This window comes from Rhinopithecus bieti, unplaced genomic scaffold (assembly GCF_001698545.2).
Source record: "Rhinopithecus bieti isolate Rb0 unplaced genomic scaffold, ASM169854v2 scaffold_10223, whole genome shotgun sequence".
NCBI classification, from domain to species: Eukaryota; Metazoa; Chordata; class Mammalia; order Primates; family Cercopithecidae; genus Rhinopithecus; species Rhinopithecus bieti.
This window is the reverse complement of record NW_016806659.1, coordinates 3,144,490-3,156,417: the sequence shown is the minus strand read 5'-3', so window position 1 is coordinate 3,156,417 and position 11,928 is coordinate 3,144,490. Positions and strand designations below refer to the sequence as shown.

Below are 11,928 nucleotides of genomic sequence, written 5' to 3'. Positions count from 1 at the left end.
TTTTTTTTTTTTTTTTTTGAGACGGAGTCTCACTCTATTGTCCAGGCTGGAATGCAGGAAGCTTTGACGGGGATGAAGAAAGAAGAGGAAAAAAGAAAAGGAGGGAGGAGGAAAAGAGGAGGGATGGAGAAGGAAGACACGAAATAGAATAAGTAACCAAATGGCTTAAACAGTATGAAAATGTAGGCTGTGGGCTCCATGCTTCCACCTCTAGCGGTCTAGGTGGTGGTGTGCGAGGCAGTGATGACAGCCGGCAACAGTGATCCGCAGGCCGGTGGTTTAGGGGAGGACGCCTCACAGCTCATCCTTCCCAGAGTTTGAGGCAGCTGAGACACTTCTAAATTCAGAAGTTCATATGCTTCTGGAGCATCAAAAGCAATAGAACACGAGTAAAGAGGATGAATAGAAACTCTCAAAGGTCTCCATGCAAACGTTTAACTACACACAGCCCATTTCAAAAACAGAGAGACCACTGCCAGTGTTCATAGCTTACTGCTCTAGGAAAAGCTTCATATGTTTAGGTTGGCCTTGCTTGGCCAACTTTTGCCTAGAGACTGCTGAGGAGTCCAAGGCCCTAATCCCAAGCCTAGAAGGGTGATTTGAAGATGAGGAGCTACAGCAGATTCTTGATGATATTTAGAAAGCGCATCTTTCAGTATTAATCTCCAAACAACACTCTGCTCTTTGGGAGAACCCCGGCCCCAGCACAGCACCACTTTCCCAGAGTTTGGGGCTGACTTGCACAGAAATCCCATTGCAGAAGACAGTTAGGATTCTTTTGGAGAGAACGGTCCAGCTTGGTGTTGGATTAGGTTGCTGTTTCAAATAACTGTTAGGCCAAAATGGCATGTAATCTTGGAGCAGCCTTGCAGTTGCAACCTGTGGCTTCCTCAGGGTATCTCCAGGAAGGATAAGGTGGCGTGGTGTGTTTAAGTCACGTTGTTGACTGCCTCATCTGTGGTTTTTGGCTCTACATCATCTTTTATTCTTAATATTTTATGTTTTAATTTCAGTGTGTTTATACTTTTGTTTTGTTTTGTTTTAGCAACTGGGTTTTACTATGTTACCCAGGCAGGTCTCACACTCCTGGGCTCAAGTGCCCTTCCTACCTCTGCCTCCCAGAGTGTTGGGATTATAGGCATGAGCCACCATGCATGGCTGTTTATGCTTTTTGAAACTAGACCAGAACACAGTAAACATTATAGGGAAAGAACATTCTTACCTAGATGCCAAAAGAAAAATTAAACCAGTATCATTTTTTGAAATTCTTAAAGAAAGGGTGAGAGTGTTGATGACTGAGAGAGCCTTGGGAGCATTGTGCCTAACCTGGGAGACAGGGAGAAGGTATGCCATGGAAAGCATTTCCATCTGGTGGGGACAACTGTGCTAAGTGTCATGGGGCCCAGGGCTTTGAGATGGACAGATACTTTGCCTTTTTCCTTTTCTTTCTTTTTTTTTTTTTTCTTTTTTTTTTGAGATGGAGCCTCCCTCTGTTGCCCAAGCTGGAGTGCAATGGTGGGATCTCGGCTGACTGCAACCTCTGCCACCCGGGTTCAAGCAATTCTGCCTCAGCCTCCCGAGTAGCTGGGATTACAGGCATGTGCCACCACGCTCGGCTAATTTATTTTGTATTTTTAGTAGAAACGGGGTTTCACCATATTGGCCAGGCTGGTCTCGAACTCCTGACCTTGTGGTCCTCCCGCCTTGGCCTTCCAGACTGTTGAGATCACAGGCGTGAGCGATCACACCTTACCACTTTGCCTTATTTCTTAGACTGTATTGCAGAATGTAGATTTGGAGTAAGTGGTCCTGAAGCACTTATTTTGTCACTCACAGATTAAGATTTTCCTTCACAGGCTATACTTGAAGGTCTCAACACTTCGAAGTCTCCTCTTATGGGGCATTCAGTCTAACCCTCTGGCTTGGTACTTAGCAACAGGTGTTCTGTGACGGGGTGATTTGGAAGGAAGGAGTCTGCCCCTTTCTGAGCCACAACAGTGAAGCTATCTGATCTAAGCCTAAGTGGGAGAGACATTTTAATAGCTAAACATTCTAGCTTTGATTTTCTGAGGGGAATACACCTGTTTTCAATTTTGGGGTTTTCTTTGGGGCACTTGCTTGACTCTGTATGAACTTGTGATCCAAAGAAAAGGAGAAAGAACAATGTTGGCTTTTTTTTTTTTTTGAGAAAGAGTCTTGCTCTATCGCCCGGGCTGGAGTACAGTGGCCCGATCTCAGCTCACTGCAAGCTCCGCCTCCCAGGTTTACGCCATTCTCATGCCTCAGCCTCCCGAGTAGCTGGGACTACAGGCGCCCGCCACCACGCCCGGCTAGTTTTTTGTATTTTTTAAGTAGAGACGGGGTTTCGCCGTGTTAGCCAGGATGGTCTCGATCTCCTGACCTCGTGATCCACCCGTCCCGGCCTCCCAAAGTGCTGGGATTACAGGCTTGAACCACCGCGCCCGGCCCAATGTTGGCTTTTAAAGTCTTGACGGTTTTATGTTTGCTATGAAATAAGGCAAAATAAAAAATTCTTATTTTATTTTATTTATTTTTTTTGAGATAGAGTCTGGCTCTGTCGCCCAGGCTGGAGTGCAGTGGTACAATCTTGGCTCACTGCAAGCTCTGCCTCACAGGTTCAAGTGATTCTCCTGCCTCAGCCTCCCGAGTAGCTGGGACTACAGGCACCTGCCACCACACCCGGCTGATTTTTTGTGTTTTTAGTAGAGACAGGGTTTCAACATCGCCAGGCTAGTCTTGAACTCCTGACAAGTGATCCTCCCGCCTCGGCCTCCCAAAGTGCTGGGATTACAGGTGTGAACCACCGTGCCGGCCAATCTTTTTATCCTTGAACAACTTCCCTTCCTTGAGCCTCATTGGTGTTCTCAATTATTAAATATGGATAATAATAGTATCTGCCCACGGATATTTTGAGATGGTTGAAAAACAAGAGCCTAGAAATGTCTGACGTATAGTATGTTCCAGTAAATGTTCACTATTAGCTTCTCAGGCAGGTGAGCTAGTATAGATAGATGATTAAGTCAGCTTGCTTCATAGAAATTAGTGCAAGAATTTGGTAGCTTACCAACTGACAGTATCAAACTTAGAAAATAAATGAAATTGGGCCGGGTGTGGTGGCTCACCCCTGTAATCCCAGCACTTTCAGAGGCTAAGGCAGGCAGATCACCTGAGGTTGGGAGTTTGAGACCAGCCTGACCAACATGGAGAAGCCCCGTCTCTACTAAAGATACAAAATTAGTGGGGCGTGGTGGCACATGCCTGTAATCTCAGCTATTCTGGAGGCTGAGGCAGGAGAATTGCTTGAACCTGAGAGGCAACGGTTGTGGTGAGCCAGGATTGTGCCATTGCACTCCAGCCTGGGCAACAAGAGCAAAACTTTGTCTCAAAAATAAAAAAAAAAGGCCGGGCGCGGTGGCTCACGCCTATAATCCCAGCACTTTGGGAAGCCGAAGCGGGTGGATCATGGGGTCAGGAGATCGAGACCATCCTGGCCAACATGGTGAAACCCCGTCTCTACTGAAAATACAAAAATTAGCCAGGCGTGGTGGCGGGCACCTGTAATCCCAGCTACTTGGGAAGCTGAGGCAGGAGAATCGCTTGAACCTGGGAGGTGGAGGTTGCAGTGAGCCAAGATCATGCCACTGCACTGCAGCCTGGGCAACAAGAGTGAGATTCCGTCTTGAAAAAAAAATAAAAATAATAAAAAGCAGCTCATACTAGGGAATTACTTGGTAAAGCAACCTCATGCTGTTATAGATTAAAAGCCTGGTCAGCTATTCTGCTAGACAGTCAAATATTGTCTGCAGGGCTGGACAGCATATTGCTATTGAAAATAGCTACTAGGAGACCTTGCGCAATCTGTGAAACATTGTTAGGCTCATACTATGTAAAAATCAGGAAAATTTGGGAACATACTGATATAACAAAAGATGGGTTGTCAAACCCTCACTTCACCAGAAAGCTAAATTAACCAGATAAGTCTTTCTGAAAGTTTTAGTGTCTTAGTTTGTTCCTGTGCTATAACAGAATACCTTAGATGGGGTAACCTATAAATAATAGGAATTTATTTCTCACAGTTCTGGAGGCTGGCAAATGCAAGATCCAGGTGCTGGTGTGTTCAGTGTCTGGCAACGGCGACTTTCTGGTCCAAGATGGTGCCTTTTTTCTGCATCTTCCATGGGAAATGAACACTGTCCTTATGGTAGAAGGGTTGGAAGGACCAGGCTTTTTTTTTTTTTTTTTTTCTTGATACAGCAGGGTCTTGCTCTGTTGCCCAGGCTGGAGTGTAGTGGCATGATTAAGGTTCACTGCAGCCTCAACCTCCCGGGCTCCAGTGACCCTCCCACCTCAGCCTCTTGGATAGCTGGTACCACAGGCACGAGCTACCATGCCTGGCTAATTTTTTTATTTCTGTAGAGACGGGGTTTCGCCATGTTGCCCAGGCTGGTCTTGAATTCTTGACCTCAAGCAGTCCACCTGTTTCCGCCTCCCAAATGCTGAGATTACAGACATGAGTCACTGTCCGACCTGCAGCCTCTTTTATGCGTACATTAATCCCCTTCATGAGGGATGTTCTCTCATTACTTAATCCTGCTAAAGACCCCACCTCTTAATACTACATCAGTGATGGGTTCAATGTAGGAATTGGGTGGGAGGGGGCACATTCAGACCATAGCATCTAGTCATTCTGGTTTTATTACAATTCATTAGACTTGAGGCATGAAAAAGGGCATGCTAGATGGGACTTCAGCATCGATGAGCTGCCTTAGTAATACTGTAATAAAAAGCACTAAATATGCCAGTGGTGTGAGAATTTTTTTACGGAAAATTGTATACTTACAGAAAACTTGGAAAGACTAGTACATTGATGCCTGTGTGTTCACCACCTTGATGTAACGGATAACATGCTATTTGCTTTATCTGTATTTCATTGCTAGGAATCATTTGAAAGCAGTCAACGTGATACTTCATTCTGAACTTCTGAAATAAGTATGCATTTCGAAAATACAGTTTCCTCTATGACGGGCACTATAGCACTTAGGAACATTGACAAGTAGTTCATGCTATTGAATATCCGGTTCATATTGAAGTTTTCCTTGAGGAGAGTTCTGGGTCAAAGGTCAGTCCCAGTAGTGGTGTAGTTTAGTTGTCCTTGGGTCTAACCTAACAATTGCGGTGAAAAATATTAAGGAAATATATGTGGTTACAGCTCTCAGGTTTCTGTAAAAATCTTTGACTAGATAAAAGTACCTGTTTGCAACTGCTGAATAGAAGATGGGACTAGAGAGACTGCAGGTCCTGGGTAGATTCTGATCAGTATTTGCACCTACACCTGGCTCTCCTGTCTTCATCAGTGGAACAGCAGTTTGGAACTAAGCAAGGAGAATTGCACATCCGATGACAGCAGAGTGGGGGCAGATCTGCTAGAGTCCATCAGACGTGGAGCAGGTTCAAAGCAGCCGTGTGAGCCTCCCTTCCGTTGTGTGGCACTGCGTACTTACCAGCAAATGTTTAGTGAGCCCCCATTTTGAGTAGCGTTAATGTGGAGCTATAAGGAGAAATAAGAATCCTGAAATTAAATAATTTGAGGAGAGAGCTTCATGGGATAGGGGTGAGGGAAACAGCCTAGGAGACAACGGGGAATTTTGAAAGATTGACAAGCCAAAGCTATCAGACAACTTCCTTTGAGATGGGCACATTCCATACCTGAACTGTCCAGTGTACTAGCCACTGACTGCATGGAGCTTCTGCATATGGTAGGCTAATGACTTAGGAGCTGGATTTTAAGTTTAAATTTTATTTTTCAGACAGTCTCCCTCTGTCAACCAGGCTGGAGTGCAGTGGCACAATCCCAGCTCACTGCAACCTCCATCTCCAAGGTTCAAACGATTCTCCTGCCTCAGCCTCCTGAGTAGCTGGGATTATAGGCACCCGCTACCACACCCAGCTAATTTTTGCATTTTTTTAGTAGAGACAGGGTTTCACCATGTTAGCCAGGCTGGTCTTGAACTCCACGCCTCAGGTGATCTGCCTGCCTTGGCCTCCCAAAGTACTGGGATTATAGGTGTGAGCCACCATGCCGAGCCATAAGTTTAAAATTCTCATAGTCACATGTGGTGGGTGGCTAATGTATTGGACAGTGCAGCTCTTAGCTACCAACAATGCCCTGCAGGGCACTGAGATCAAAGAAAATTTCAGCAAGATGAACAATGCCCACAAAAGCAGCAGCGGTAACAGGAACATTATCAGATTTAATAACAATTTAGATCCCCCAGATTCTGAGATCTAAAGATGCATGTTACTTCCACTGAGTCCTGTGTTTCTAAGTACCCTAAATTCTGTTTTTAGAAGTCTGCCTCTTTGGCCAAGGCAGCTCCGGACGAGGCCCCCAACAACAGCGCCCTGAGGTGGCAGCGGTGGTGCCTGCGGGGACCACTAGCAGCCGCGGGCTGAGGGGAGGTCGGGACCCAGGCAGGACCGCTGTATCCCACCAGAAGAAGGCCAAGTATCCCTGTGGGGGAGGAGCAGTCCCCATGCCAGGCCTCCTGATGTCCCCAGTTCTCAAAATCCCCATCTCCAGTTCAGGGCAAGAAGAGTCCACAACTCCTATGCCAACAACTGATAAAGATCCCAAAGAAGAAAAAGAGGCAGATGATTGTGCCCTGTCTCAGGAAGTTTACATTGCTGCTTCCAGACCTAGCCGGGGGTGGCGCAGTAGGAGCAGGACGTGTTTCTCCTCATGTGATACAGAGAACACCTGAAGCTCTCAGTGCAAGACCGGTTCATTGCAGCTCATCTGCAAATCAGAACCAGATACAGACCAACTCGATTATGATGTTCGAGAAGCATCCGTGTCCAGGTGGCATTAGCAAGGAGGAAGAAGAAGAGACATTAATCAGTGAAGAGGAGATGCCATTAGAAGATAACCCAAGAGATGAGGCCTACAAACCCCTCTCAGAAAGGGAGACCCCAAAGCCACGCGAAAATCAGGGAAGGTGAAAGGAGAGAAGGAGAAGAAGGAAATTAAAGTGGAAGTAGAGGTAGAGGTAAAAGAAGAGGAGAATGAAATTAGGGAGGATGAGGAACCTCCGAGGAAGAGAGAAAAAAGATGGAAAGATGGCAAAAGTCCACATTTACCCAGGAGAAAAAAGCCTCCAACCCAATATGTCCATTGTAAGATGGAAGGATGTGGAACTGTCCTTGCCCATCCTGGCTATTGGCAGCACCATGTTAAATAGCATTTGTTGAAAAAAAATATATGTATGTCTCCATCCCTCCTGTGGATGACTCTGTAGGCTCCAGAAGCAACTTCTATGGCATGCCAAACATCATACAGATCAAAGGGATTTTATAGCTGTGAATACTGTGCTCAGGCCTCCAAGAGTTCCCACAATCTGGTAGTGCACCAGATGATTCACATTGGCGAGAAGCCATTATCACAGTGTGAGATCTGTAAATTTACTTACCGACAAAAGGCATCTCTTAATTGGCACATAAAGAAGCATGAGGCTGGGCACCGTGGCTCATGCCTATAATCCCAGCACTTTGGGAGGTCAAGGCGGGTGGATCACCTGAGGTCAGTTGGAGACTACCCTGGCCAACACGGTGAAACCCCATCTCTACTAAAAATACAAAAATTAGCCGGGCGTGGTGGTCCATGCCTGTAGTCCCAGCTACTCTGGGGGCTGAGATGGGAGAATTGCTTGAACCCAGGAGGCAGAGGTTGCAGTGCGCCGGGATCATGCCACTGCACTTCAGCCTGGGTGATAGAGTGAGACTCTGTCTCAAAAAGATACATAATTACAGCCGGGCACAGTGGCTCACGCCTGTAATCCCAGCACTTTGGGAGGCTGAGGTGGGCAGATCATGAGGTCAGGAGATGGAGACCATCCTGGCTAATATGGTGAAACTCTGTCTCTACTAAAAACACAAAATATTAGCCGGGCATGGTGGTAGGCGCCTGTAGTCCCAGCTACTGGGGAGGCTGAGGCAGAAGAATGGCATGAACCCGGGAGGCGGAGCTTGTAGTGAGCCAAGATTGTGTCACTGCACAGCACTCTGTCCCAAAGTGCTGGTAGGAGCCACTGCACCCAGCTGATAACCTCTTCTCTAATTAATTTTGCCTTTTCAGTGGGCATAGAACCTGTGTGTTGAATTTCAGTCTGGGCGTCATGGCTCATGCCTGTAATTCCAGAGGCTAAGGCAGGAGCATTGTTTGAGCCTAGGAGTTATGAGAGCAGCCTGGGAAGCATAGCAAGACCCTGTCTGATTAAAAAACAAAAAGAACGAAAGGAAGACAGAAGAAGGAAACCCAACACGTTCACCTTTTAGGTTTCCAATATTTATATTTTGTAATGCTACTAATAAGGGCCCTACACAGGGATACTTCCAGATTCACAGACTGATGTCTTCGTAAATTCAGACCAACTTCTGTTTCCCAAGTCATATAAACACCCTGAGACCACGCATGTCCCAAATGCGTTCTCCTTATTAATACAGTTTAACACATCTTCATATTCAAAGGGAACGAAGTTATCAGATATTTGAAAACCAATACTTTTTAAACTCAGCAGTGACAGAAGAAATAAACGATGGAAAGACTTGATCATGTAAAAATTTTAAACTTCAAAGTCACCTTTTTTTTTGGAGATGGCCTTGCCGTGTTGTCCAGGCTGGTCTTGAACTTGTGGGAAATCACCCATTTCGATCTCCCAAAGTACTGGGATTACAGGCATGAGCCATTGCATGCGACCAAAATCACTAACATTTTAGGAAGTCAATAGACTGTCTAAAGATTTGATAAGATGTATAGCAGAGAACACAGACAAGGGTGAATATATTTATTTGTGGCCGGGCGCAGTGGCTCACACCTGTAATCCCAGCACTTTGGGAGGCCAAAGTGGGCGGATCACCCTGAGGTCAGGAGTTCGAGACCAGCCTGGCCAACATGGCAAAACCTGGTCTCTACTGAAAAATACACAACTTAGCCAGGCATGGTGGTGGGCACCTGTAATCCCAGCTACTTGGAAGTCTGAGGCATAAGAATTGCTTGAACCCGAGAGGTGGAGGTTACAGTGAGCCATTGTACTCCAGCCTGGGCGACAGAAAGAGACTTCATCTCCCCCCACCCACCAAAAAAAAAAAAAAAAAAAAAAAAAAGAGATGCGGGCCAGGTGCAGGGGCTCACGTCTGTAATCCCGGCACTTTGGGAGGTCGAGACGGGAGGATCACGATGTCAGGAGTTCGAGACCCGCCTGGCCAACATAGTGAACCCCATCTGGACTAAAAATACAAAAAAATTAGCTGGGCATGGTGGCCATGCCTATAATCCCAGCTACTCGGGAGGCTGAGGCAGGAACGCAGAGGTTGCAGTGAGCCGAGATCGCGCCATTGCACTCCAGCCCGGGCGACAGTGCAAAACTCCTTAAAAAAATAAAAGATGTGTATATCAAGACCTCGGCTGGGCACAGTTGTTTGTGCCTGTAATCCCAGCACTTCAGGAGGCCAAGGCAGGAGGATTGCTTGTGGCCAGGAGTTCAAGACCAGCCTGAGCAACATAGTAAGACCCCGTCTCTACACACACACACACACAGAGAAAACTTAGCCAGGCGGAGTGGTGCATGCTTTTGGTCCCAACTACTTGGGAGGCTGCGGTGGGAGGATTTCTTGAGCCCCAAAAGTCAGCGCTGCAGTGAGCTATGATTGCACCACTGCATTCCAGTCTGGGTGACAGAGCAAGACCCTGTCTCCAAAAAAAAAGAAAACAAAAAGAGCCTCAATTTTTTTTTTTTTTTTTTTTTTTTTTGTTGGGAGGAGCCTTGCTGCTGTTGTTCAGGTTGGAGTGCCAGTGGCCACGATCTCGGGCTCACCGCAACTCCGGACTCCAGTTCAAGCGTCTCTCCGCCTCGGCCTCCCAAGTGGCTGAGACTTACAGGGGCGCCCCACCACCCACACCAACATATTTTTGTATTTTTTGAGAGGATGGGTATTTTTGTATTTGTAGAGATGGAGTTTCACCATGCGTGCCGGCAGGCTCGGTCTTGAACTCGGGGGCTCAAATGCCGTCTGTTCTACTCAGCCTCCCAAAGTGCTGGAATTACAATTTTTGCTGAGCTCCATCATGGCCAGGGCATTGTATTTAATTTATTTTTATTTATTTTGAGACGGATCTTCATTTTGTTGCCGGTGGGGTGGAGCTGCCAGTGAACGATCTCGGCCTCACTAACAACCTCTGCCTCCCGTGCTTCAAGTGATCTCTCCTGCGCTCAGCATCCCAATGAGCTGCGGATTACAGGTTGTGAGTCCACCACGGGTCTAATTTTTTTGCATTGTTTGCGTGATATGGGTTTTCACCATGTTGGCCTGCGGGCTTGGTCTTGAACTCCTGGCCTCAAGTGGATTCGGCCCACCTCGGCATCCCAAAAAATGCTGGATTACACACGGTGCTGAGCCTCTGTGCCCCAGCGCAAGAACACTATTTATTTCTTTTTTTTTTTTTTTTTTAAGCTATATCTTGCTGGAATGGGATTTCTATTTTACCTTTTTTAGAGACAGGGTCTTGAAGTTACGTTGATAGGACAAAAATAGAACTCAGTAATATATAAAAAGTGTACATGCACTGTTTATATATCAGAATCTGCGGGGGGATGGCAATTTTTTTGACTCCAGTGTCTCAGCTCAGTGCTGGAGCCCGTAGTCGTGTGATTGTTGTTTCACCCCCCCCCCCCCCCCCCCCTCTGCAGCCCGTCGAACTCTTGGCCTCAGGTGATCCTCCCACCTCAGCTTCCCAAGTAGCTGGCCTGACTGCAGGGCACGCGCCCACCATGCCTGCCCCTATTTTTTGTTTTCGTTTTTTTTTGTACAAGACAGGCGTTTTCCCTAATGTTACCCAGTATGGTTCTCAACTCCTTGGCTCAAGTGATCTTCCCGCCTCAGGTCTCCCAAAGCTGCTGCGGATAACAGCAATGAGCCCCTGCACTGGGCTCGAGGATGCAACTTCTTCTGTGTCAGGTGCCCCTGTTGTATAACCACATGGGGGGGTATAAACAAGAACCAGGATGCCAGCTCTCAGAGCGCTACAGCCGCTCAGTGTTGCAAGATATTATGGGTATATATATTAAAGAAAATGTGCTGTTTCCATTGGTTTCCTGTGTTAACTGTTTTCCTTTTCCAATTTCCAGCCTCAGTGTTTTTATTCCTTTGCCATTTTCTCTTTTTTTCTTTTTTTTCGAGATAGGAGTCTCTCTCTGCTCACCCAGGCCTGGAGTGCCAGTGGCAGGATTTCTATGCTCATTGCAACCTCTGCCTCCTGGAGTTCAAGTGATTCTCCTGCCTCAGGCCTCCCGGGTAGCTGGGATTTCAGGTGCCCACCACCACGCCCAGCTTAATTTTTGTACTTTTAGTAGAGATGGAGGTTTCACTATTTGCCAGGCTGCGTCTCGACCTCCTGACCCTCAGGTGATCTGCCCTGCCTTGGCCTCCCCAAAGTGGCTGGGATTACAGATTACGGCAATTGAACCACTGGGCACCATTTTCTTCCTTATACCATTTTGGAAATTTTATGCCCTAATATTATATATATTTTTTTTAACCCAGGTATTGTTTTCAAATTTGTAACACTTTTTTTTTTTTTTTTTTTCGTAGACAGGGTCTTACTCTGTTGCCCAGGCTGGGAGTGCGAGTGGCAAGATCCAGCTATTGCAACCTCTGCCCCTGACTCAGGCGATCTCCTGCCTCAGCCTCCTGAGTAGCTGGGGACCACAGGTGCACACAACCATTTACCTGGCTTAATTTTTTTGTATTTTTTGTAGAGATGCAGTTTTGCCATGTGGCCGGGCTGGTCGATCGAATTCCTGACCTCAAGTGATCCACCCACTTCGCCTCCCAAAGCGTTGGGGATTACAGGTG

The 11,928-nt window shown here is 46.7% G+C and overlaps 2 pseudogenes; both read left to right on the top strand.

The window, feature by feature from the left end:
• Positions 1 to 73: 73 nt before the first annotated feature.
• Positions 74 to 1,046, top strand: LOC108533010 (DNA-directed RNA polymerase II subunit RPB4 pseudogene; annotated as a pseudogene).
• A 5,184-nt stretch (positions 1,047 to 6,230) lies between these two features.
• On the top strand, positions 6,231 to 7,556 carry LOC108533019 (E3 ubiquitin-protein ligase ZFP91 pseudogene; annotated as a pseudogene).
• The last annotated feature ends 4,372 nt before the right edge of the window (positions 7,557 to 11,928 follow it).